This window comes from Vombatus ursinus, unplaced genomic scaffold (genome assembly GCF_900497805.2).
Source record: "Vombatus ursinus unplaced genomic scaffold, bare-nosed wombat genome assembly UNPS02014813.1, whole genome shotgun sequence".
NCBI lineage: Eukaryota > Metazoa > Chordata > Mammalia > Diprotodontia > Vombatidae > Vombatus > Vombatus ursinus.
Window position 1 is genome coordinate 6,064,937 of NW_020954591.1, and position 24,910 is coordinate 6,089,846.

At 39.2% G+C, this 24,910-nt stretch overlaps 1 protein-coding gene and 1 long non-coding RNA gene across 3 annotated transcripts in view; one reads left to right on the forward strand and one right to left on the reverse strand.

Annotated features, from left to right (window-relative positions):
* The window catches only part of LOC114054450, a 145,112-nt gene extending 125,671 nt beyond the window's left edge, over positions 1 to 19,441 (reverse strand). For both annotated transcript variants that reach the window (XR_003570482.1, XR_003570483.1), the window contains exon 1: positions 19,289 to 19,441. This is a non-coding gene — a long non-coding RNA (uncharacterized LOC114054450). The remainder of the gene's footprint in view (positions 1 to 19,288) is intronic.
* Positions 17,330 to 24,910, forward strand: part of STARD13 (StAR related lipid transfer domain containing 13) — a 708,719-nt gene continuing 701,138 nt past the window's right edge. The window contains exon 1 of the mRNA XM_027877625.1: positions 17,330 to 17,373. The gene's annotated coding sequence lies outside the window, so the exon portion shown is untranslated. The remainder of the gene's footprint in view (positions 17,374 to 24,910) is intronic.

Sequence of the window (24,910 nt, forward strand, 5' to 3'; positions counted from 1 at the left end):
ACCCAGTTGTTCAGATGAGAAAACTGAGGCCCAGAGTGAAATGACTTTCTAAAAGTCAAACGGGCAATAAATGAGAGAATATTGATTTGAACCCTGGTTCTCTGACTCCAAATATAGAGCTATTTTCATTGCTTTCTTCTACTTGTCTTTCCTTTTTGCAGGAATAAAGGATTAAGAAAAATACTTCTCTAGATATCTCCTTAACATGAAAGTGATACTATGCCCAGTAGTCATGCTAATTTCAATATACATAGCCATAATAATGTTCTCTTTTCATGCTTACTAACTATATCATACCACCCTCTACTGAATATGTGAATAAACAGTCCCTAAATGGGCAGGGAACTGGGGATGGTCATTGTTTTACTTATCACATGGCAATAGGCAGAAACCAAATAGTCTAAGAAAAAAACAGTGTCCAGGAAAGGGCCCACAGGAAAGTATATGTATATACATGCATACATTGCTGAGAAGTTCTGAGTCATTCTACATTCAGTGGAGAACAAAGCAAAGACTGCATTAGAAGCAATTTCTCTAATTTGAGGCTAGCAGGCAAGCAGCCAATCTGATCTCTTCTTGCTTCTGGGATGTTTTTGGGCCTGCTGCCATGTTGCTGGCATGAGGCTGCCACACTGAAAGCTCCTGACACTACTCTAAGAAGAAATCCAATTCTTGAAATGTCAAGAAAATCTGGATTGGAGGTCCAGTGATGAATTCACTCTGAATGTATCTTTTCCTTTTGATTATTTGCATGCCTTTGCCTGGGATAATGTTGATGACTTTATGTGCATAGCTATTGTTGGCTTTCTATTTTTGAAAAAAAAAAAGTTCTAAGAACAAGCTTAATTGGCACAGAGAATGAAAATAGCCAGGAAAAAGGGGGTGGAGGGAGTAGATGAAGAGACAGGAAAATCTGCAACATTGTGTGGGAGACAGCAAAAGAGAACATACCATTTTAGTCTTTTTTTTTTTTTGGCTTTTAAATTTCTCTTTGTTGTGTGGTCCAGGCAGCTTCATGGGTTCCTGTATGAGAACTAAGGGAAAAGCATGAATTAATATTTTACTGGCAAAAGCTAAAGCCTATCTGGGTGAGTGCTGATATCTGTTATCACCTGACAACCATGGAAGAAAGGAATTCTCTATTACAAATAAGCAGTTGGGTAGGATTGGAAGGGTTTCTGAATTCATATGTAGAAAACTTCTGTTTAAGAGAGAATTTCTGCCACAAGCTTTTCTGCATACAATTTGGAATGTCAATAATATGAATACAAGTCTGAATATATAAAGAACAGAAATAGGGAAGCTTCCACTGGACAAATCCCTCTGATCAGAAGCAGGCCAGGAAAGCTAATGACTTGAAATCCTCCTCATTCACTCTTTCCTTCACACTCCTTCTCCAGAGAAAGAACTCTGCTGGAGAAGTGAGTACAAACTAATTTAGGATTTAAAAGGATTGAGATAGAGTTCACAGGGTATCTCAATCCAAGGGCCTACTCAGGATATGAGAAAGAACTTTTTCAAAAAGGGATCCAAAACTGGCAAAGTCAACATGAAGTAGACAGGGAGTTTTGGAAATACGTGCCCAAATTACACAAAGACTCCAGAATGGGCTTTCTTGGGGTAGTAGACTGCTGGATTTGGAACTAGGAAGACATGGGTTCAAATCCCACCTCTGACACTTACTAGCTGTGTGATCCCATGCGAATCTCCACAAAATGAGAGCCTTAGACTAGATAAACTTGCATCTCCAGATTTACAATTCTATGATCTTGTAACAAACTGGATGGAATTGCCAAGTCCACTCAGTTCCTCTGCTTAAAGAAGTTTTCCTGTTCCCTCTTCTATGAAGCCTTTCTGATGCCCCTCCCCCATATGTTTTTTCTTAGATTTTCTTAGAGTACTTTGTGGGTCTCTCTGCTTTACTTTATCCGGTTCCACCTTGTATCATTGTTTGCTTACTGTGTCCTTCCAATTAAATCGTAAACTCTTTGAAGGTGGGTACCAAAACATTTTTTATCTTTGTATACCTAGCACCTAGCACACTTCAAAGTGTAGTCTACAGGGTAGGCAATTCAACTAGTTGAATTAAAAATATTCCATCATGCTGAAAATGAATAAGCTTTATTTTCTGGCTTTTTGGAGAAGATAGAATCCCTGTCACAAAGCAAAGATACACACAATACTTACTAACCAAAGGAGTGTGCAAAAGTTTTTTCTTCAGAAGTATAAACAATGGAAGAGAGGTGGAGGAGAGAAGGGATGGACAAGCAGTGACATATTTGTAAGTAACTTTAATCCTATTTCATGCCCAATGCCTGCAATTCTGTTTTAAGCCAGAATATCCTTTGTACTTGACCTCAGAGGCTTCCGCAGGAAGGATGATTTGTCAGAAAAGAACAAGGATGAGAAGAATTGCTCACATCAAGGCTGAGGGATCCTATATCTTATGAAGTAGCATAAAACATGCCATCTCAGAAGGGCAGGACCTTAGAAGTGGAGAAAGTGCTACATCAGAGCCTCAGAAGGCCTGCCAATTCTTCAGTCTCTTCAAAACCTGTTTTTACCAGGGAGCCTTGTCACACTCCATCCCCAGGGAGTGCGCAACATGCCTTTTCAGTCCAATTGTTCTTTGCACTTTCCTTTGTCTCACAGGTTAGGTCTGGAATACCTCGGGACAAAGATGCTTATAAGATTTCCAGAACAAAAATCAAATACAATGTGTAATCTTTAGAATAACCTGGCTTGGGTAAACTGGCTTAGGTCAAGTTTCTAAGCATAAAAACATGCGACATTCCAAAATGGATTTCTTCTATGAAGCCATTAGATACCAGAAAAGAGACTGGGTCTATGAACTTCTGCATTTAAGATAAATTAGACTCACAGTTTTTGAAGCAACCAGTACCAAAAAGAAGAAGCAGAAGAAGAAGAAGAAGAAGAAGAAGAAGAAGAAATGAAAGAGAGAAAAAAAAGAGAAGAAAAAGAGAATTCTATAAAGCAGGAACTGCTAGAAAGTAACATAACATTTCCAAGATTGTTCTTATATATATGCTTGCCAAAATGACTAAGAACTAGGATTCAGGAGGCCATGTTGGTGTAGAAGGAGAACTAGATTTAGAGCCAGGAGATACTTCAGAAAGAGGGATGAATTTGTATCAGAGAAGATGGTTTTGAATCCTACCTCTGTTGTTTACTCCCTCTGTGACCTTGAATAAATCACCTAGCCTCATTGAGCCTCAGTGTCTTCATTTGGAAAATGGGGATAATAATAGCACCTGCTACATAAGGTTGCAATGAGGATCAAATGAGATAATGTTATACAAAAGTGCTTGGCAAACTTTGAAGTACTATATAAAATCCACTACTATTAATCACTGCAAGAAACTTCTGTCATGGTTTCAGAAAGACCAAGCAAAATAAAAGAGGAAATGAATGATCTTTTAGCTCAGGGGATACATAAAAACAGGTTCCCCAGGCTAGAATAGCCATATGATGTCTGCTGCAGTCATAATCAATGGTTGGTATCGTTTAGAAATGGAAAGAAAGCCCTAAAGGCTTATCTACCTTCAGAAAGGTAAGATTGACTGGTTAAAAGGATACATTTGCATCATTTTTTATTTAACCTGTACACCTAAGCTCTCTAATCTTATTATTGTATAATGTAAAATCCAGAGGATTCCTCATTTTATCACTTTGCCAAAGATGGGTATCTATTAGATTTGTGTGCAATTATCCAAGCACAGCCTGATAATAGCCACTCTCTCAGGATTTGTAACAGTTTGAGCCAATTGAATAAAATAAATGAAATTCTAACATCATTTTGTTGCCACTCTATCTTCCTGTGGGATGGTGGGCTGTTTAAACTCACAAAACAAAACAGAATTTTGGTTGTGTCTCAGAAGGCAAGTAATGAGGAAGACCTTCCCCATCAGTCTGCTGAAATTTTGCTCTTGTGTATGGCAGAAGATGCCATCTGCAGGCTTAAGTTGCTATTAAATGAGAAAGAAGGTACAGTATCCCCTTCCCTGAAAGACTTTAAAAGGAAGGTAGATTTTCTTCTTTGGAGGCTGACATATCCCTATGATAATACTGAGAGATGGGGAAAAACTCAATAAGCACTTAAGGATGCTATTATTCATGTGATTCTGCATATTCTTTTTAAGTCTACTAGTCTTTTTAAGTCTACTAGTTAGATTTAAAGGGCTAAAGTTAGGCTAAGAAACTTGAAAAATCTTGCAGTCTTAAGTAAAGAGAAAGCTCCTACTCAGATATCTGCTGGCTTTGCCTGGAGATAGGATATTCAAAGGTATCCACTCATTTGAGAGAATTGTTGGCAGCTTGAAGGATGTCCAAGGGATGTAAAATTGTAAGGAAACTTAAAGTTTATCTACTCCAATGTCCTCATTTTAAAGACTGAGATGCATAACACATTGGACAAAATATTAGGAACAATAACTCAGAAGGGGAAGCACCTTGTTAGGAAAAGAATATACCTGAATAGGAAAATTTCTCTGTAAAAATGGATAGCTAAATTGCTTTGTAAGTGAAGAATGACGGGGAAAAGGGAAAGGAGGCAGAGGAGGAGAGGCAGAGGGAAAGGATAGGGAAAAGAGGAAGAGGAGGGGAATGAAGAAGAGAAGGAGAGGGGGAGGAAGAAGAGAAAGATAAAGAAAAGGAAGGGGAATGAAAAGAGGTAGATGTACCAGCCACGCCGACCTTGTGCCGGCAGCGCCGTACCCTCTCCTCCTATAATGAGCAGGCTGCCAGAGTCATACTCACTCACCAGTCTTCGGTCCTCAACCGGATACACACACAGAGACGAGCCATCAGGAGGCTGCCAACACCCAAGCTTTATTCAGAGGCCATCACAGCAAGCCATCACAGCAAGCCCAAGCAGCAAGGCCAGAGCAACAGAGCAGGAGCCAAGAGAGAGAGCAAGCGTGATCTGACCACGCTCGTTCCTAAATACCTACTTAGCCCCTCCTCCCCAGCCCGCTTACTAGCCAATGATTGTAGGGTCAGATACCGGAAGGGGCTGTCTGAGTTTAGCACACCAAGGGGGAGAGAGTGACGTAGGAGGCTAGGACCGGATACAGGAAGGAGGTGTCTGGGATTAGTGCATAGACAGAGTACGTGACCTAGGAAGTCAGGAAGGAGGCGTCTGGGGTCAGTGCCACACAAAGGGACCCAGGAAGTCAGGAAGGAGGCATCTGGGGTTGACGTTGCATATAGGGAGGGGACTAAGCAAAGGGAACTCGCCCTCTGCCGTCCCACTCCCACGTGGCACCGCCCCTTGCCTCAGGAGCACAAGCTCCGGCTACTTCCTTGCACCCAGCTTATCTCACATAGCACTGCCCACTGCCTCAGGGCTTCTCTGTACCCAGCCCATCCCAGTTCACCACGACTCCGCCTACCACAGCCCCTGCCTCGACTTCCAAAATACCCAGATTCTACCCTAATCTTGCCACATCGATCACCTGGTAGTTGCCAACATCAGACAGTCCCTCACAGGTAGAGAAGGAAGAAAGGAGAGAAAAAGGGAGAAGAGAGAGAATAGATCAGCTCAGTGGGCGATAGTAGCACAGTAACGAGACCAAGGTCATTGGTTTGGCCCTACGTGGGTCAGCTACTTTTGTTTTCTGCCGTAGTCACAGTCTGCACTCCTGATCCCAGCTGGCTGTCTTCCAAAGGCCTGCCTTCGGTCACTTGTGCTAAGAATCAGCACAACTCCATTTCTGTCTGGGGACAGGGGGTAGGGGAACAGCTCAAAGTTCATTCTGTAATGGTGGTAGGTCAGTAATATCTCCACAACCTGAATGGTGGTATTACTTTTGTAGGAGTCAGGGATATTATACCCCTGGAGAATGTTTTAATGGCTAAATGTTTAAAGGTCAAAATACCACTTCCCGAGCCTCTAGCATGTACATTTTATAGCCTTTTTTCTATTCTGCACCAAACTACACTTCTTGAAAATGTGACCCTTATCCCAAGGACTTAGAGGGAAGGAGCTTTTCCAGATTTTCTTGCCATTAACTGAGACTTTAGTAGAGAGCTCTCTTAGAACCCTGTGTATTTATCACTTCTATATGCACAACAGAGAGAGAGGAGAGAAAGAGAGAGACAGATAAATTGTACTTTGAAGAAAACAAATAACCAATCCCAAATTTTCAGTATGGAAAATCTAGACTCTTTAGGGAAGTTAAAGTTTGAAGCATCTGGTCAAAGGAATGTAAGGGCCTTGAAGGCAGGGTCTGATTCTTTTTTTTTTTCATCTTGTTTAATTGAACTGATAATCAAAATAGTTTACCTGGAAAAGAGACCTGTCAAACACCAAAAACATGTAATATATTCTTGGATTTAAAGGATTTTAATTGGTTCAGGTATAAACAAGAAAATGAGAACCAGCATACAGTACTGCAGACCACATAATCAGTCCCTGGGAGGCAGAATTTGACAATCCCCAGTGAAGAATCTGTTGTTGTTCTAAATTTTCCTTTTGTCTTTGATTTCAAACTGTTTGGTAAATAGCCTTTGCATTTTCACACATATGTTCCCAATCAGCACTCCCATTTGATGGTGAGAAGAAAGAACAATATTTTCAAGATTGCCATTTGAATGATACCTAAAGAAAAGACCTACCAAGTTAAAAGTTTACATGTTTTTACTCATCTCTTGCATCTAGGACTCACTAATTGCTAAATTCAATGAGCTACAACCCCAAATAATATTTGCCTTGTCTCTCAAGAAAGAATCCTCACCGGCCTGGTCCAGCCAACTCATTTTAGGTCCAAGCAATAAAGGACGAACCTGACAGTCTGAAATGAAGAAGAGAAGGAGAGGGGGAGCTATTACCTCCTTATGATTCTGATTCCATGGATTGGGTCTCCCTAATCTTCCCCAGTATAAGTCTGGACCTTTTCAAGGTGGATTCAAGTGAATCTATGTGTGAGAAAGAGCATGGGAAAGTCTTCCCAATTCAGTTACTGCAATGAAGATGGTACTCTGGCAGAGAGCACTCAGAATTCTTAAATTGCTGTGTATGGGGAAAAAAGAACGAATGCATTTATTGTGAAAACATTCCATATGTATCTGTGACTGAGAGACTAAAGACAGTTAAAGCTTATTACCTTTTGAGATTGCGCTATAAGATCCTTACGAGAGGTTTAAGCATCTTATAGGATGTCTTCTGGTTACATAGATTTCAGACAAGCTGTCACTGAGTTCATATCTCAGATAGAAAGACAAGAATAAAAGATAGTAGGAAGGAAGGAAAGAAAATGTAGAAAAGAAGAAAGAAGTGAGGTGGACAGATAGTGTGTAAAAGGCCTTGGAAGAAAATACGCTATCCATTACACATCTGATCTGTTGAGTGGTGTGATGTAGGGAACAGAGGCCAATTCAACAAGGTCCTATTGAAGTGAACTTTGGATTGTCTAAAAAGGCATGGGGATAGAAGTGGATGTGCCTGAGAAGATACTAGAAAAGAGAATTTGGAAACTGGCTGCCAAAACGCTGGACTAGTGAAAAGGTACAAAATAGCTGATAGGTAGGTTAAAATGACTACAAAGAGGTGTGGTAAGTCAAATAAAAGTTTTCCTAGGCTGATAGTAGAAAGGAAGGAAGGAAGGAAGGAAGGAAGGAAGGAAGGAAGGAAGGAAGAATGGGAGAAAGGAAGAAAAAGAGAAAGAAAGAAAAGAAACGGAGAAACAAAGAAAGAAAAAACACTCTGCAAACTGGTCTACTTAAATTATAATGAGTAAAAGAAACTATTTCAAAAATTTTACTTTCTTGAGGCCTAACCTTGAAACTCCAAGTTCAGAAGTCTGGCCTAACAGCCTGTAATCAAATCAGATAATATATGAGATCAAATGAGATAATGAATGCAAAGCGCTTTAGAAATCTTAATGTGCTACATAAATGCTAGCTATTAGTCAATTAATCACTTGCCCAGCCCACGACAAGAAAGAAGTCCCATAATTCCTGATATGGTCAAAGTTCCCCACCAAAAGAATAATGCTTATATATGGTGCCCAATGTCACTATGTCCTAGTCTATAGAGCTGCTCTATAAGTAAATGTATATTTGTACTATTAGTGTACATACATCTTGAACAGACTGAAGAAGATGATGAATTGGGCCTGGAATTGAAAAGGATCAAGAGATAGGCTTAAATTTGGTCAATTGTGCAATATTTTTAATGACTTCAGACGTTTCCTAAAGCAGAAACCTAGCTTTTTAACACCAAGATTTTTTTTTCTGATAATGTTCTCTATCTGCAAATCATGGAATATAATAATCAGTCAGTCAGTCAATAAGCTTTTATTAAGTTCCTACAATATGCCAGGTAATGTTCTAAGCAGTGGGGATGGACACAAAGAAAGACAAAAGACAGTCCCTACCCTCAGGGAGCTCAGGGTCTAAAGAGAGAGAAAACTATGTGCAAACAAGCTATGTACAAGAATGGATGGAGGTAATAAACAGAGAGCAGGCATTAGTGTTAAGGGAGAAATCTCAAAAGAATCACAATTTCAAGCCACTCAGAAGTTAACGGACAGGCTTACTGGGCATGAGTAGTCCGCAGCATATTATCAAGAAAGAATTGCTTGACTCCCTCAAGTGAACACAAAGATAGATCAATAGATAAGATCTATGATAAATGTATGGTAAAGGAGATGGAACAATTACACAGCTAAATTGAAGGATAAACTGTGGCCACCCAATAGGCTGCATCGTGTTTAAAAAGATTTGGAGAAAGGCCCCTAGTACATTGGGTACACCCCTTGGAGAGAGTTTACGAGAGGGCTGAGAAGAGTTTATGAGAAAGAATTAGAAGCCAATCCATATTACCATTGGAAGGACTACCCAGATAAATGAGATCACCTGAGTCAATATGGTATCAAGAAAGGTACCAGTCATTACTCCCCATTTTATGGATGAAGTATGGGAGGCACAGAAAATTGCTGGAATCAGAACTCAAAAAAGAATTCTGTCCCCTAATTTTTAGTGTTCAATCCCTTGACTATATTTGAGTAATTTATTTTGGGACATTATGTGTTCATGCACACATAAGCAAAGAGGAGCCAGATTGCCAATATAGTATTTTCTGTCTTTAGAGAAATAGTTTTTTTTTTTTTTTTCTGTATCATCACCCAGGAGGAATGCATAAATTTGCAAATTGGCTCTTCCATGTCTGGTGCTCCCCAGGTTTTCCTCAGAAAGATTAAACTTTTTAAAAACAATTAGATCTCTCAGAGCAGCCAATAAGTCAAGTTCTCCTAAGAGGAATACCATTTAATAGGGAGAGATGCTCATTGAATGTGTCAGCAAAATGTCTGTTTTTATTCTTGGGCTTCTTATACCATTTGTTTTAGATCCTTCTCACCTGTTTGTGCTAAGTATGGTCCTTGCTGGTGTCAGAAGCATTGGTTTATGTGATGGTCTGCTCAGATGGGCAAAAGCTGGGAACTGGGTGGCACAGTAGATAGAGGGCTGGACCTGGTCTCAGGAAGAAGTGAGTTCAAAACTGGCCTCAGGCACTTACTAGCTATTGTGTGACCCTGGGCAAGTCACTTAACCTCTCTCTGCCTCAATTTCCTCATCTGTAATATGGGGATAATAATAGCATCTACCTCCCAGGATTTTTGTGAAAATTAATGAGATAAAGTTTGCAAAAGTGCTTTAAAAATGTTAAAGTGCTATGTAAATGCTAGTTGTTCTGGACTGGGATTTCAGGGCAGATTCACAGACTCTAAGGCACTCAGGTTTATCCTGTGTTGGCAGACCAGATCAGCATGGTAGGCTCAGAAATCTCTGGCTGCTCAATGAGATTATGAGTATGGATCAATTCCTTTTTTGTATAACCTTAGATGGATGAGGGGGTTTTAGAGCTCATTTGAAGGGTTAATTTCTTTTTTAACTTTTTTTTCATTGTTATCTTTTGTTTTTACAACCCTTCAAATTCTTTGGAAGCAGGGACTGGTTTTTGCCTTTCTTTATATATCTAATGCTTAACATAGTACTTGACACATAGTAGGTACTTAATAAATGCCGATTAACTGAATGGCCTACATTTCCTAATATATCACTCCCACCTCTGCCTCCCAAAGAGTCATCTTTTGTAACAAAGAATAAAAAGGAGAAAAAGAAATAGTTCAGCAAAACTAACCAACATATCAACCAAACTCTGACACATGCAATGTTCCACACTCACATTTCTCCATCTCTGCAAAGCAGTAAGGGAGATACAATCTTATATTTTTTTTTTCTTTGGGGTCAGGCTTAGTCTTTATAATTTCACAGCATTGTTTGAAATGTTTTGTTCTCATTTACTTATTGTAATCATTGTATACATCATTTTCTTGATTCTTCTTGCTTCACTTTGTATCAGTTCATATTATTCTTCCTATGCTTATCTATAGTCATTATATTCATTATTTCTTGTGGCACAATAATATTTTATTACATCCATATACCACAGCTTGTTTAACTTGTCCCCGGTTGATGGATGGCTATCTGCTCTGTTTCCATTTCTTTGCTACTACAAAAAATGTCACTATAAATATTTTCATATATGTGACCTTTTTTTTTGTTATCAATGACTTCCTTAAGCTTATCAATACTTGAACCAGATCAAAGAGTATAGACACATTAGTCACTTTATTAACATCATTATAAATTACTTTCCACAGCAATTGGACCAATGCACAGTGCTACCAGTCATGTATCAGCGTCCCTATCTTTCTACAGTCTCTTTAACATTCACTGGTCCAATTTTTTTTCCTCTGGAAGGCTTCTGATACACTTCAGAAAGATACACCTCCAAGAAATAGAACACTGAACAGTTAAGTTTTGACCGAGATACTTTGTGGAAGGAGAGCCCAAGAAGGATGCCATTTGACAATGTGGAAGAGTGGATCAGTGCTGGGCCTGGAGTAAGGAAGACCTGACACTGGCATTCACTGCCTATGTGACCCTGGACAAGTCATTTAATCTCCGTAAGTCCCGTTTTTCTCATAAAATATCTCTACATCCTGCTTCATAGGATTATTTTTGATAACATGCATATGTAATGTGTTTTGCAAACTTTAAATCACATATGAATGGCAGCTATTGTTATTACATCACAGTGAAAAGAAGGAAACAAGCATTTATATAACACCTATGTGCCAGGAGGTATGCTCAGCACTTTATAAATGTTATCATATTCGATTCTCACAGCAAGCCTGAGAAGCAGGTGCTATTTATTATCTTCATTTTATAGTCAGGAAGACTGAGGTAGGCAGCTATTAAGTAACTTGCCCAGAGGCTCACATCTAGTGTCTGAGGCTGAATTTGAACTCGGGTCTTCCAGACTCCAGACCAAGCACTCTATCCACTGTACCTAGACAAGGAAACTGAGGCTGAGAGAGATCTTACCTCACATCAAACAGGTCATGTCAGACACCAGACACAGTGAGCTTTCCACTGTATTACAGTATTACAGTATTCTATTGTATTAAAGTATTACAATACACTGTATTCCACAGTATTACATCGTATTACAGAGTTTGGTAAGAAGGAACATGAAATCTCTGAAAATAGGGACAAGAGACATTAGAAATGACCTCCATCCACTTTACAGTTTTGCTTAGGGCTGGCTCTTTGTAGGTTTACTAGGTGAGCGATGGCAAAGTCACTGGAGGCCTCTTTCCAGATCAGCCCTTGGCTTTAAAAAGCTACATATTTTATAGGGAAACAGATCTTAGATAACTCTAGGAATCCTTATTGCATTTCCTTAATGTCACTGAAGTTTACAGCAAACAAATACCTTAAAGAGAAACAGGCCCTCAGAGATTTCTGCTGCAGAAAGCAGGTGTGTCCATCTACCTACCGAAAGTTTGGTTCATGAGACAGTGTACTTAGGAAAGACACTATAAGCAATGGGAGCATCCAGAGGCCTGTACAATCTTTTGTTGCTCTGATTTAGGTACTTGAATTTTTGTGTTTGTGGATGGCTTTCAAGTTTATAACAAAACTTATATTAGAGATTGATTAGTTCCTAAGAGAAAAACATTCACCACAAGATCTTTTGAAGAAAACTCCCCTAGTGAATTTTTTAATAATTACAAAAATTTGATTTATATACAACTTCCCAGGAGCAGGGCTACTGTACAAATAATAGTCTTTTTTATATTAATTGAAGCAACTTACAAACATTTTAATACAAACATTTCTAAAGCAAGGTCAAAGGGATTTTCTCCTAAGTTTACATGTCTAGGTGAAAGAACAACTGTGACAGAATTAAATCACTGACCAAAATTGTGTGTTAGTGTATACACACACACACACACACACACACACACACACACACACATGCAAGCAAAAGTTAAGGAAGTCCTTAATGGAGAGCATCAACAGCTGCTCTTTCCTCTGAACAAAAACAACTAGCAATCATATTGGCAATGAAGATTCATATAATTCATTGCCCCTCATTTGTTCTTATTACAAAATTTCCCCCAAACATCCTAAATTATGTGGTCAGTAAAGGTTCCATTCAGAGGAAATCTAATTTTTCAGGCTGTCTGGATGTCTCCTGCCAGTGCAGAAACCAGCTACACGGATTGGGTTTTTCCCCCTGAGGCTTTGGTAGTGATTTCTGCTGTGACCACTACTGTTATCCACAAAAGTGTTCAGGGCTAAACGTAGGACCCTGTCCCTCTTTCTTTTTTCTTTCTCTCTCTTTTTTTTTTTTTTTTTTTTTTTTTGGTGAGGCAATCAGGGTTAAGTGACTTGCCCTGGGTCACACAACTAGTTAAGTGTCAAGTGTCTGAGGCTGGATTTGAATTCAAGTCCTCCTGACTCTAAGGCAGGTTCTCTATCCACTGCACCACCTAGCTGCCCCCGTCTCTTCCTTGCGTCAATGAAAACAGAGTGACTTTTGATGGTGGCTTAGTTTATACAGGTCCTTCCTTGGTTGTACCCACATTAGTGACCAAACACACTCCATCTGATGAGTTAATATCAAGCATAAAGGAAGCTTGGAAAACCCAGATTGGGAAAGATACATACCAGGAGCACTAGGAGCACGACACTGTATAAACTACAAACTCCACATGCATAACAAGCATGATACAAAATAAATGTAAACTACACCAATAGGACAACTGAAACCTTATGATGAAAATCTAATATTCTTCCTTTGGCTCAACTCATCAGTGATATTAAGTGAAGTCAAGATACATTGTATTTCTCTCCATAACTTCTTTTTGGTCTTTGTTCAAAGGCTCTCTGGATAAGTGTCTTTTCCATAGGTTATCATGAATTAAGCCTCTACACTGTGTAGGGAGAAAGGCTAGGCATTTTAGGACTCCAAGTTTGCTGTTATCCCTTTGTTTTCTGAATTTAGCATTAGACCTTGAACTCTAAAATCTTCAGTAGTTCCTTAGTATTATTATTATATTATATGATGTATAGTGGATAATATAATATAGATTATATTACAATATAATATATAACATAATATATATTTATATTATATAATATATACCATATAATATATTCTATAACACATTATATGTTATATATCATAATATATAACATATAACACATTGTCTTATAATCTATATTATATCACATTATATAATTATATCATCATTATTCTTTTATTATTATAATTCCAAGCCTGGCATTTAAAGCCCTCCACCATATGGCTCCCATCATAACTTTCCAGGCTTATTTTATCTTATTCCTCTTCACACACTCTCAGTTCTTGGTAAATTAACTTGTTAGATATTCTTCAAATGCTACATTCCCTTTCCCACCTCTGTACCTTTAAATTAATGGTCCCCCATTTCTGGAATATATTCTCTCTTCATCTCTACCTCCAGAATCAATCCCCTCTGGGACACTAATGCACCATTGGTGAAGTTGTGAACTAATCCAACCATTCTGGAGGCCAGTTTGGAACTACGTTCAAAGGGCAATGAAACTGTGTATTTTATTTGACTCAGTATCCAGTCTGTATCCCAAAGAAATGAAAAAAGAAAAGGAAAAAGACAAGAAAATGACCTACATGTACAAAAATATCTATACCAGCTCTTTGCGGTGGAGGAGAATTGGAAATTGAAGGGGTACCCATCAATTGGAGAATGACTGCACAACTAAATGATCGTGATGGAATGCTATTGCACTATACAAAATAATGAACAGATTAGTTACAGAAAAATATAGAAAGACATATTAATTGATACAAAGTGAAGTGAACAGAACCTGGAGAACATTGTACACAGTAACAGCAACATTGTAATATGTTCAGTTGTAAATGACTTAGCTATTCTGAGCCATACAATGATCCAAAACAGTCTGACAGACTTATGATGAAAAATGCTATCCATCTTCAGAGAAAGAACTGACGGAGTCTGCGTGGAGATTGAAGTACACTTTTTTACTTCATTTTTCTTAGGTTTTTTTGTCTGTTTTCTTTTGCAACATGGCTAATATGGAATATGTTTTACATGCCTTCACAAGTATAATCTACATCAAATTGCTTGCCTTCTTAAGAAGGGGGAAGAGGAAAGAGGAAGGAAAAGAATTTGGAATTCAAAACTTTAAAAATGGTTTTTTTTAAGTTTTACATGTAATTGAGAAAAATAAAAGTGAAAAAAAATAGAATCAATCCCTAGCATCCTTTAAAACACAGTTTAGATGCTATGTCCTGTATAAGGCCTTTCTGTGTCTCTTCTCCCCTCTAAAAAGTACTTTCTATATCTTTGTTTTTACTTATCACTGTCCATGTTGTATTTCCCATCCCCACCTTTATGCCCAGTAAACAACTTGAGGGTAGGTTATATTCCATTTTTGTCTGGTCATCATCTAGGAAAGTGTTTTGTACGCAGTAGATATTTAATAAGTGTTTGTCAACTTGAATTGAATTCCATTTGACACAATATATTTCCTACTGTGAATATTTTAAATATGAGATGAAATTATCAATATTATTGATCTTATAGGTCTTTAATGAAATGTTTTCCCATTTTTCAGAGTGTAGTTCTCAGATCTTTTCTTCCCTCAAATACCATGACCACACATGTACCACATATAATTTCCCCAAAGGAAAACAGAGCACCCCAAAGAGAAGCATAAGATGCTACCACAAGCAAATAGCTATTGGGAAACTTCACCAATAAAGTTTCTTTGTGTACTTAACAATAGAGTTTGAAGACAGAGAAGGAAGAATGAAGAATAGTGGCCCCAAAGGAGGGAGTGAGCTTACTCCATTCACAGGTCCCATAGTTCACTGTGGGCACCTCACAAGGGCTATAAAGAAGTCTATACTCAAGGTTCCACACTCTTCTGCAAACTGCTCTGTAATTACTGTGGGGGCCCTAATCGGTCTAAGAAATGTAGCTCTAAAGGTGATTTCAGGCCTATTTGGATCATAGAATGTTAGCACTACAAAGGAAACTCATTTTGAAAAGAACAAGTCCTAGTTCCTCATTTTAAAGTGGAGAAAGAAGCCATAGGGACAGTGGGATCTTTCAGGGTGAAAAGGCTTTAGGGATGGAGGGATCTTCTAATGAGAAGACCACTGGAAAATGGTGAAGAAAGAAGTCTAGAGAGTTAGAAGCAGAGTCTGGAGAGAAATAATGGAATCATTTTGTTTTTGTTTTACACAGGTGATTAATCGTGTAGACAACCACCAGTCCCGTGGGTTCAGGGAGGATTGGAAGGAGGACTAGACAGTATCCATCTGTCTTTGAGCTCAGATCAGTCTTAACTCCAATCTTGAATTTGAATTTGGAAGACAGTTGCTGTTACACTGACTTTGTTTTCCCCACCTGCATTTCTTCTCTTTTCTGTAGCATGCTATAACATGTAAATAAAGGCACAATGAGAAAGAATCCAAATGAGCAAGTGTTTGCTCAGTCAGTCAGAAAGTTTTCCTGTCACTGTTGCTCAGTGTACATCCCTCCCCTCACCACAGCTTCTGGCTAGCTTGGCAGAAACCTCAAACTCAACATTTTCTGTCTGTCACCAGCTTGATTTTGCAATTGAGACATGGGGCAATGTGAATGTTGCCAGTGGGCCTAGTGAGGCAAAAGGGAATGTTTCCAAATAATGTAGTAAATTGCTGGAGGGAGGAGGGGAAAGAGAGAAGGAGGGGAGAAGGAAAAGGGAGGAGGCACAGTTGAAGAATTTTGGTTATGTCACGTTGGTAATAACTTTTACTATGCATGCACAGCTATAGAATTTAATCCAATAACACACCCTTGTAATATTTCTCAGAGAGAAATTTCCTAAGTGAGCTTGTTCAGTTGTTTCAATCATGTCTGACTCTTTGTGACCCCATTTGGGGTTTTCTTGGCAAAGATACTGGAGTGGTTTGCCATTTCCTTCTCCAGCTTATTTTATAGATGAGGAAACAGGTGCAAACAGGGTTAAGTGACTTGCACAGGGTCACACAGTTCTTTAGTGTCTGAGGCCAGATTTGAGCTCGGGAAGTTGAGTCTTGCTGCATCCACTGAGCCACTTAGCTTCTCAAAGTGAGCTGTTAGGGTTTAACTGTACAGCTCCCAGTCATGAAAGCCAGAGGTTTTCTACATAGCTCTTCCTCCCTTAGAAGACTCTCTATCCTGCTTTCCCCATACCATAGACCGTATAAACGAAGATGCAGAGATAGAAAGGATCTTAGAGATCATCTAATCCAACCCCTTCGTCATAGGGTCATAGATCCAGATCTAGAAAGAACTTCAGAGGTTAAGTCTTACACCCTCATTTATAAGGGAGGTAACAGGGGAGCGTACCGAGCTTGAGCAACTTGCCCCAAGTCACAAGGGTAGTAAGCGTCAGAGGTGGGATTTGAACCCAGTGCCTTTGCCTCCAGGTTCAGTAGTCTTCCCACTGTGCTACTCTGCCTCTCTTAATCATTTCAACAGGTGGGGCTCTACTTCCGAATCCCTGTAAATGGTCACACTGGTTTATCAGGAAGCTAATTAACAGCAAACAGATTTCCACTTTCTAAAATGAATGAAGGACAGACAGTCCTATCTTGCCAAAAGCAGGAAAACTGTTGATTGGCTGGAGGCTTTTTTTTTCTTCCTCAAGAGATTCCAGGGACCTCCACAATGAGGTGCTTTGTCTGGCTCACGCCAAGGTTAATTTGGCACCTCAGTCACAAAGAGCATATGCTTCCTGTGACAGACTTCCAGGGAGGCAGCTTCCCACATGTGCTCCCCTAGTCTCCTCATTGGTTTTCAGAAAGGAGAGGGTGGGTCCTCCAAGGGAGCTTGTATGTGTGTATGACAGATGAGTTTTTTTTTTAACGTAAGAAAACAAAACCTGGATATTTGATGCCCTTTTTTAAAAGGCAAAGACTTCTTTGGACCTGAAATTTACAAGGTAAGTAAGCAGCACTCTGTCACATAGCTTGAACTTTGAAACCGTCGGTGGGTATGATCTGAGAGCATTCTCTGAAAGTCTTGGTTGTTTAGTGGCTAACTTTAACATACAGCAGGGTCTGCTGCTGCTTTTATAATAAGAGCTCCTTCCCTGCCAAACTACTGCACATCCATCTCTGATAAAAAGACTCACTTCTTCTAAACAACTTTCCACAATGAAATAGTCATTGACCACAGTCAGACCTGTGGTCATTTTAAACTTGGGTACAAACGATTTGGAAAGGCTAGGTTTTCTTTCTGATCTCAGGATGATAAATGTATTGAAATAGGTTCAAATTAGCTCTGCCATTTGGAAAATGGGTCTGCACAGAGGGGACAAATCTTGCCAACTGAGGGAGTCCCAGGGGAGCTGCCCTATCAGATGCCATTTGAGTCTGTGGGTCTTTATTCTGATTGTTATTTGGTGCTGGCTTATGGAAGGCAAGGGGGCTTAACTGAGCCCTGCTATACTACGGTTGTGGTGGCCCTGCTCTAGAAGAAATGACAAATCTGTGGATATAAGGTGTTGCTGTGCAGGCCAGTTTTTCATGATTGGGACAAATTAGATTGAGAGATTGGAAGTCATTACAATGCAACCTGAAAGCCAGAGACTTGTCACAATCAAAATAATTTCAGATGTGTTCACCAGGGTGTGGGGCAACTAATCAACTGAGCCTATTCAGGAAATCTAATACTTCTTTCGAAAAGGCATAATGCTCTTCTAATTTTTTTTTTCTTTTAGTTCCCTCTGATTCTTTATGGCTTAGGTGGGAAGGCTAGTTGTGATTGGTAACTAGAACAGTCAGCCTCTGAAAGGCAAAAAGTGTCACAGCAATTTTTTTTTTCTTGTGTAAGAAAAGATAAGATAACAAGGAGAAGATACTTCGGTAGTTTAGAAAATAGAAGGCATGGCAAACAATATGATTTATTTTTTATCTTTTCTCAGCTGAACCTGTCTCCATTGCACAGGTAATAATAGTCAGCTACTTATGTCATCTCTTGAGATATCCAAATTATTGTTTATATCCTCTTTTCCTACGAACTCCAAACAATCTAAAACCATATTTTACCTCCTATACCAAAACATTCACCTACCTGCTCAAAGTCGTTTTTCTCCTTTGATAAGTCACTTATATGTATTCATTATCTTTGAGCCCTCAAAGTACTTTATACACATTCTGAGGACAAGGGCTATCACCAATTTATTAGTTTGGGAAGGTAAAGCACAGGCAGGAAGGCAGGAAGGCAGGAGAACCTTGTCCAAGGTCACACGGGGAAATAGTCGTTAGACAAGACTAGAACCAATTCTCCAGGCTTCTAACCAAAGATTCCACTCTAGGAACCAGGCTGTCTCCCCTGTTCTAGCCAGAGTTATTTCCCAAACCTGTGCTGTAAATTACACTGCTGCTCTCCTGAGCTACATTAAAACACATCATCTAAGTGAGGTATTCATTCACTCTGAGGATTGGAATGTGGAAGGACGCTTTGCCGTGACCAGCTCATGGGCAACCCAGGCTCTGTGAGCCTGGAGGAAGCAAAACTCTCTCCACCAAACACCCAGCAGGAAAGAAGGTTGGGTCCCCAGAACTGACAATGTCCATGTTCATATTTATCTCTCTTTCTCACTAATCTCCACACAGTTTTAGAGTGAAGTCAAACAAAAAAGGAAATTCTTAGGAAGTGGAGCTGGGGGTATTTACTTGTATTGGTCAGAAAGAACTTTCCAGAAGGATGAGGCTGAAAAGACCAAGTCTCATTCCTGGACTAACATTCCAATATATGATTGCCCCATTGTAAAGAGTTATTTTTAACTTAACTCTGTTTCCACATCTGCAAATATAACGCATGTAAAAATAAATATTTAGGGAACATCTTACCTCCAGTAGACAGAGACAGCAGAACAGGTCTCGGGTGGTCTAAATTTTCTTTCTCTTTTTTTTCCCCTTTCTTATAAAGAAGACATGGAAATGAGCATGAAAAACACTACCTGATTTCATTCAGGAAACATTGCACTGAATGTGAACATGCCCTCAAAGTTCTATAATCCTTCTATGGAAGTCCAGCTTCCACCCTTATTGGAAGAAAGCTTCCTGGGGTTCTTCAGTTGTTTACCTGGGACAATCTCTGTTCTTTGAGATTGGTTGCCTCTTCTAGGTGTGAATGCCTGACCAAACCATCCTGAAGCGATAAAAGACACATATTTGTGTCTAATGGTAGCCATCTCTAGGGCAGGGGAGGAGGGAAGGAAAAAAAAAAAAGAAATACAGATGATAACTTTATTGTATATTTAAAAGGAATAGCAAGTTGTGCAGAATAGATTTGTAGTTTCATATGCATTCATCTTTTTTTATCATACCATGTTATGGAAATGTTTGTCTTATTCCACAAATTTAAAAAAATGATGAAATTAAATTAAAAAGAAATAACACTATCTTTGCCCTCACATGCTTTTGTTGTTTTGAAAAGGAATAAGACACATACACAAAATCACACATGATCAGTGCTTTAGAGAGGCACAAAGTACCATGTGAGGTAGGAAGGAGGGAGTCATTATTGAGTCAGGTGGAGGGTGGGTGACAGGTGATCAGGATTGCTCTCAACCCCAAACTTAATGTAGTATGTGTAGGAGCACATATGGAAAGCATATAGAGGGCATCCAAAAAGGAACCTTAGATAGTTTGATTATATTGTGCTTTGGTTAGACAACATGTAGATTTTTGTGTTCAGTTCTGGACACCACAATATGGGTTGGTCATGTCAGGATGGAGCATGTCCAGAGGAGTACATCCAAGTTGATGAGAGAAGTCAAAAGGGTGCTATGTAGTGATCTATAGAAGGAAATGGGCATGCTTATGTCAGATAAGGGAAGATTATCTTCATGTATTTGAAGCGCTGTCATATGGAAGAATGGATTAGACTTGTTTGTCTTCTCCCCAGAGGGCAGAACTAGAACCAATGATGGGGAGTTAGAGACTCAGATTTCGTGTGAAGAAAATTTTCCTATTAAAAGCTGTACAAAAGTGGAATGCACAGAGAGATAGTGAGTTTCTCCTCAATGGTGAGCTTCAGGTGGAGACTATATGACCAGTTTTCAAGGACTTTGTAGCAGGCATGTTGTGTGGGTCTGCAATTAGAGTAGGAAGATGGAATCAAGGATTTAGAGCTGGAAGGCACTTCAAAGCCCATCAAGTGCAACTCCCTCATTTTAGAGATAAGGAAACTGAGGCAAAGACTTCCCTAGATTCACATAGCTAATATGCACCGGGGTGACCTTTGAAGTCTCTTTCCCCTTGACATTCTATGATTCTATTGAGGTTCCTCTTTGTGTCTCCAGAGAGAGAGCTTCAACATAGGCTTATAGCTAGTTCAAAGACTATTGTCTAGGAGTTCTATTTCGTCTTTCTCCATAGCATAGTCTGATCAGTTATAGCAAATACATATACAAAATGCAATAAAAATTGGCTTATGTAGAGACAAAACTCATTATAAAAGTACAGACTTCAATTAAACAGAATTAAGAGAGCAAGAGATTTGATGCCAGTTTACCAAGCAATGAGTGGGGCAGAGGAAGTGACCAGGTCCCAGTGCAGCAGCAAATTCTGTCCTGGCAGATATCACTCCTCAAGTGAGTCAGTGAATCAGGCAAGGCTCCAACAGCCTGTGATTATTTGCAGTTGGGGTAGCAACAAGTGGCAACATCATTTCTTTGCAATTGACTGGCCACTGGCCTATGTCAGGCATCTACACATGAGAACTCCAAGGCTCCCACCTCCCATGATCCTTCCATCAATCTCTCCTTACAGCTAGAAAAAACTATACTTCTTATCAGTTTCTTTGCTAATAGAGGACTAAACTATGATAAATATTTGCTTAAAGTCCCAGTGGTCACTGGCAGTCTTAGAACTAGTGCTCAGGTCTCTGGACTTTCAGCTCACTGCCGTTTCCACTACACCATGATATCTTTCCAAGATTAATATTTAGGATTACACACATTACCATTTGATTTTGCACTTTAGTTTCCTTTATTCTTTCATCCACTTTCCCCTTAGCCTTCCCTTTCTTCCACTCTATTTTTTCCTAAAAAGGAGACAGCATCTTGAATGGAAAATGAAATTAAATAACACTGTTTCATGCCCATCTTGAAAAATAGTCCTTCAACTTGCTCAGTTGTTTTCAGTGAAGTCCAATGGGAGAGTATATGTGTTTGTAAGCCTACCTTTGCAGTAAACCAAAGAACTCCATTTATTTTAAAGTTACTATTGAAGGTCCAGTACCTCTGGCATTAAAAAGTTGGTTCTCTATACTGGAGACCTTTGAGACTAATCAAATAGACAAAATCAGATGAACATACAAATATAAACTATAATCTAGGTTTGCACACGAAAGACCCTCAGAGGAGATTATTGAGAGGATGTGACTTCTCCTTTCTCCTTTGTAGAATTGCAGGCTCATGGGCATGGAGCACTGCATTTGTCAGACTCTTTTGATATGTTGATTAGTTTTAATGAATATTTTTCTCTTCCTTTTTTTTTTCTTCATTATAAAAGATGACTCTTTGGGGGGGGTGGATATAGCAGGAAATGTTGATGATGTGAAAACAAAAGAATATCAGTAAAAATCTATTTTAAAAAATAATGGATGTGTTGCCTGGGAAACCATACTAATGGGGCTGCTGACTATGACCTGAGGAAGACCCAAAGAACCTTCTGAAGCTTGAACACTCCCCACCGTCTGACAGCCATACTAACTCAGATTGTGGGACATTCTGTTCAGTGCTTAATAGAAGTTTGTTAAACTGTTGATGAAAAAGGGACAAGAACCAGGTAGAGTTCCTAGCTGTGAGTGCACCCTAGGTACTCAAAGCCCTTAGAACAATACTGTTTAAACAAATGAACAAACAAAAAGCAGGGCAATTCAAGGGAGAAGGTGATATTTGAAGGTCTGCTAGACATGAAGAACATCAAATGCATACAGAGCAGCCTGAAACTGAATTTTGAGAACGTTGCCAAGGGGAGGTGGGGAAGTTAAGCAACTGTAAGCGCATTTCCCTGAGAAATGTCAGTGTGAAATTCCAGGACTAGAGTGCTTTGACAACATCCCAGTTGAGTTTGTGAGTGTTTATTTTCCTGGGTAAAATTTTTCCTAGAGGATCTCTTATGAAAGGCTTCACATTAGACTCATGATAAGGTTAAGAATAGAAACACTAGGACTCAGACCCATGATTTCTTTGGTGTAGAGATCTTCTGGGTCAAGAAATTCCCTCTGTGAATGCAAGTTGTAACCTTCTCTGTAACTAGGCAACTAGGTGGCACAGCAGATAGAGCAATGAGCCTGGAGTCAAGAAGACATGAGTTCAAATCCAGCCTCAGACACTTACTAGCTATGTGACCCTGGGCAAATCACTTAACCCTGTTTGCCTCAGTTTTCTCATCTATAAAATGTGCTGGAGAAGAAAATGGCAAACCTCTCCAGTATCTTTGCCAAGAAACCCTAAAAGAGATCATCAAGAGTCAGACACAACTGAACAACAACAACTATTAATTCCAGTCTGAGAGGGCCAAAGAAATTTCAGGGTCATAGAATCATAGCCTAACAGCTAGAAGAGACCTTAGAGGCCACATATTCTAATCCCTTCATTTTAAAGATAGATACCTAAGATCACACAAATTGTAAGTTGCAGAGCCGGATCTAATTTAGGTCACTCGACTGCAAACACAGCATTTTTTCCACTGATTCATCTGTAACTTACCCTGTCATCCCTCCTCAACATTGCCCCAGAAAATATCCAATCAAATTGGAGTCCCGTGGATTCTGCTATGATTGGAGCATTATCACCCAGGAGTCCTTTCTCCCCTTAGAAAGTGTGTTCCATCCCCCAAAAAGACTAACATTCTGTAAGAGGCAAAGTCATAAAGATTCAAAAACCAATAACCCTTCCTAGCATACTTCTTTAACATAAGACTGTGTACAGGTTGACGTATGAAGTACTCGGTGGACATCAAGACATAGGTACGCAATAGAGAGGAATAAGCAGTGGTCTAAGGCAGGCAAAAGCATGACAAGATTGGTGTAAGCTTTCCCCCATCCTGGAAATGGACTTACACTGAATTTTGCTGAGTTGAAAACCTTCACTTCCTTCAAGGACCACTTCAGATGCCTCCTCCACCATTAAATCTTTTCTGACTCAACCAGTTAGAAGTAATTCCTCCCTCCCTATATTTCTTCTCTCTCTCTCACTTGCTCTCACACTCTCTCTCCATTGAATGAATCTTATATATGTATCATATTCTAACTTGTGCTACAATTATATGTGTATGTGTTATTTCATCCCTCTTACTAAATTATAAGTTAATTGAGAACAGAGGGCTGTGTCATTTTTCATTATTGTATGTCCAGGGTCTGGAATAGTGCCAAACATTTAACAAGTGCTTAACAACGATTGCCAAATGAAGTGGAATCTATTTGAATTGAATTGAGTGACAGGTTATGCCATGTGGGCAAGATTACAACTAAAGCAAGAACGGAGTACAAAAGTTTGGAGACCAATAGATGTCTCAGTGGATAGAGCACTGGACTTGAAGCCATAAAGACCTGAATCCAAATCCTACCTAGGACTCTTATCAGCTATATAGTCCTAGGCAAGTCTCTTAACCTCTCTGTGTCGTTGACTTTACCTAGCATTTATTTATATGTATACATGTCATATCTCCTCAGATGAAGATCAGCTCTTTAAAGGCAGGGATTGTTACTTTTTTTTGTCTTTGTATCACCAGCACCTAGTATATTACCCTGTGGAAGTAAGTGGTTTCTTAATAAAAAGTTTGTTGAATTTAATTTAATTTAATCAAACTGCTGGCCATTGACTTAAGGGTGGCATTTCAGTTTCATTCAGAAAAAAAATTTATTTTCCTTAGAGCAATTCTTAACCTTTTTTTTTTTTTAGGAGTCCTTTGTTTTGTAGCTTGGAGGCTCACATGGAAACAAAGAGGCATTTCAGCTACTGGATTTTCAGTACTGATCCAAGGAACAGTCCCAATTCCCAACATAAAGGGCAATAGAAAACAATAGGTGAAGCTGTTTCTGTCTCCAAGAGCTCTCAGTTTAGGTCAGGAAAACAGGGCACACGCATGGAATGCCTTACAAAGTATCTTACATAAAACAAGAACAAGTCAGATAAGTATAAAGCAAATATGTGAATCCCAAAGGGGAAAAGTAGCAGTTTGCATGTGTAGAATACATGAACCAGGGAGGCAGGAAGAGAGAAGTAGAGTATATAGGAAGTCTTTGACACACAATCTGAAACAATGGAGAATATAGAGTTTGAAATGTATGTTGTATTCCCACAACAGATAAGATCTTGTTTCTTTATTATCACTATCATATATTCAACCGGTATTTACTAAGCACTCACTATATCCCAGGGGCAAGGAAGGAACTGACATTATCACTATCATCATCATCATCATCATCATCATCATCATCATCATCATCATCATCAT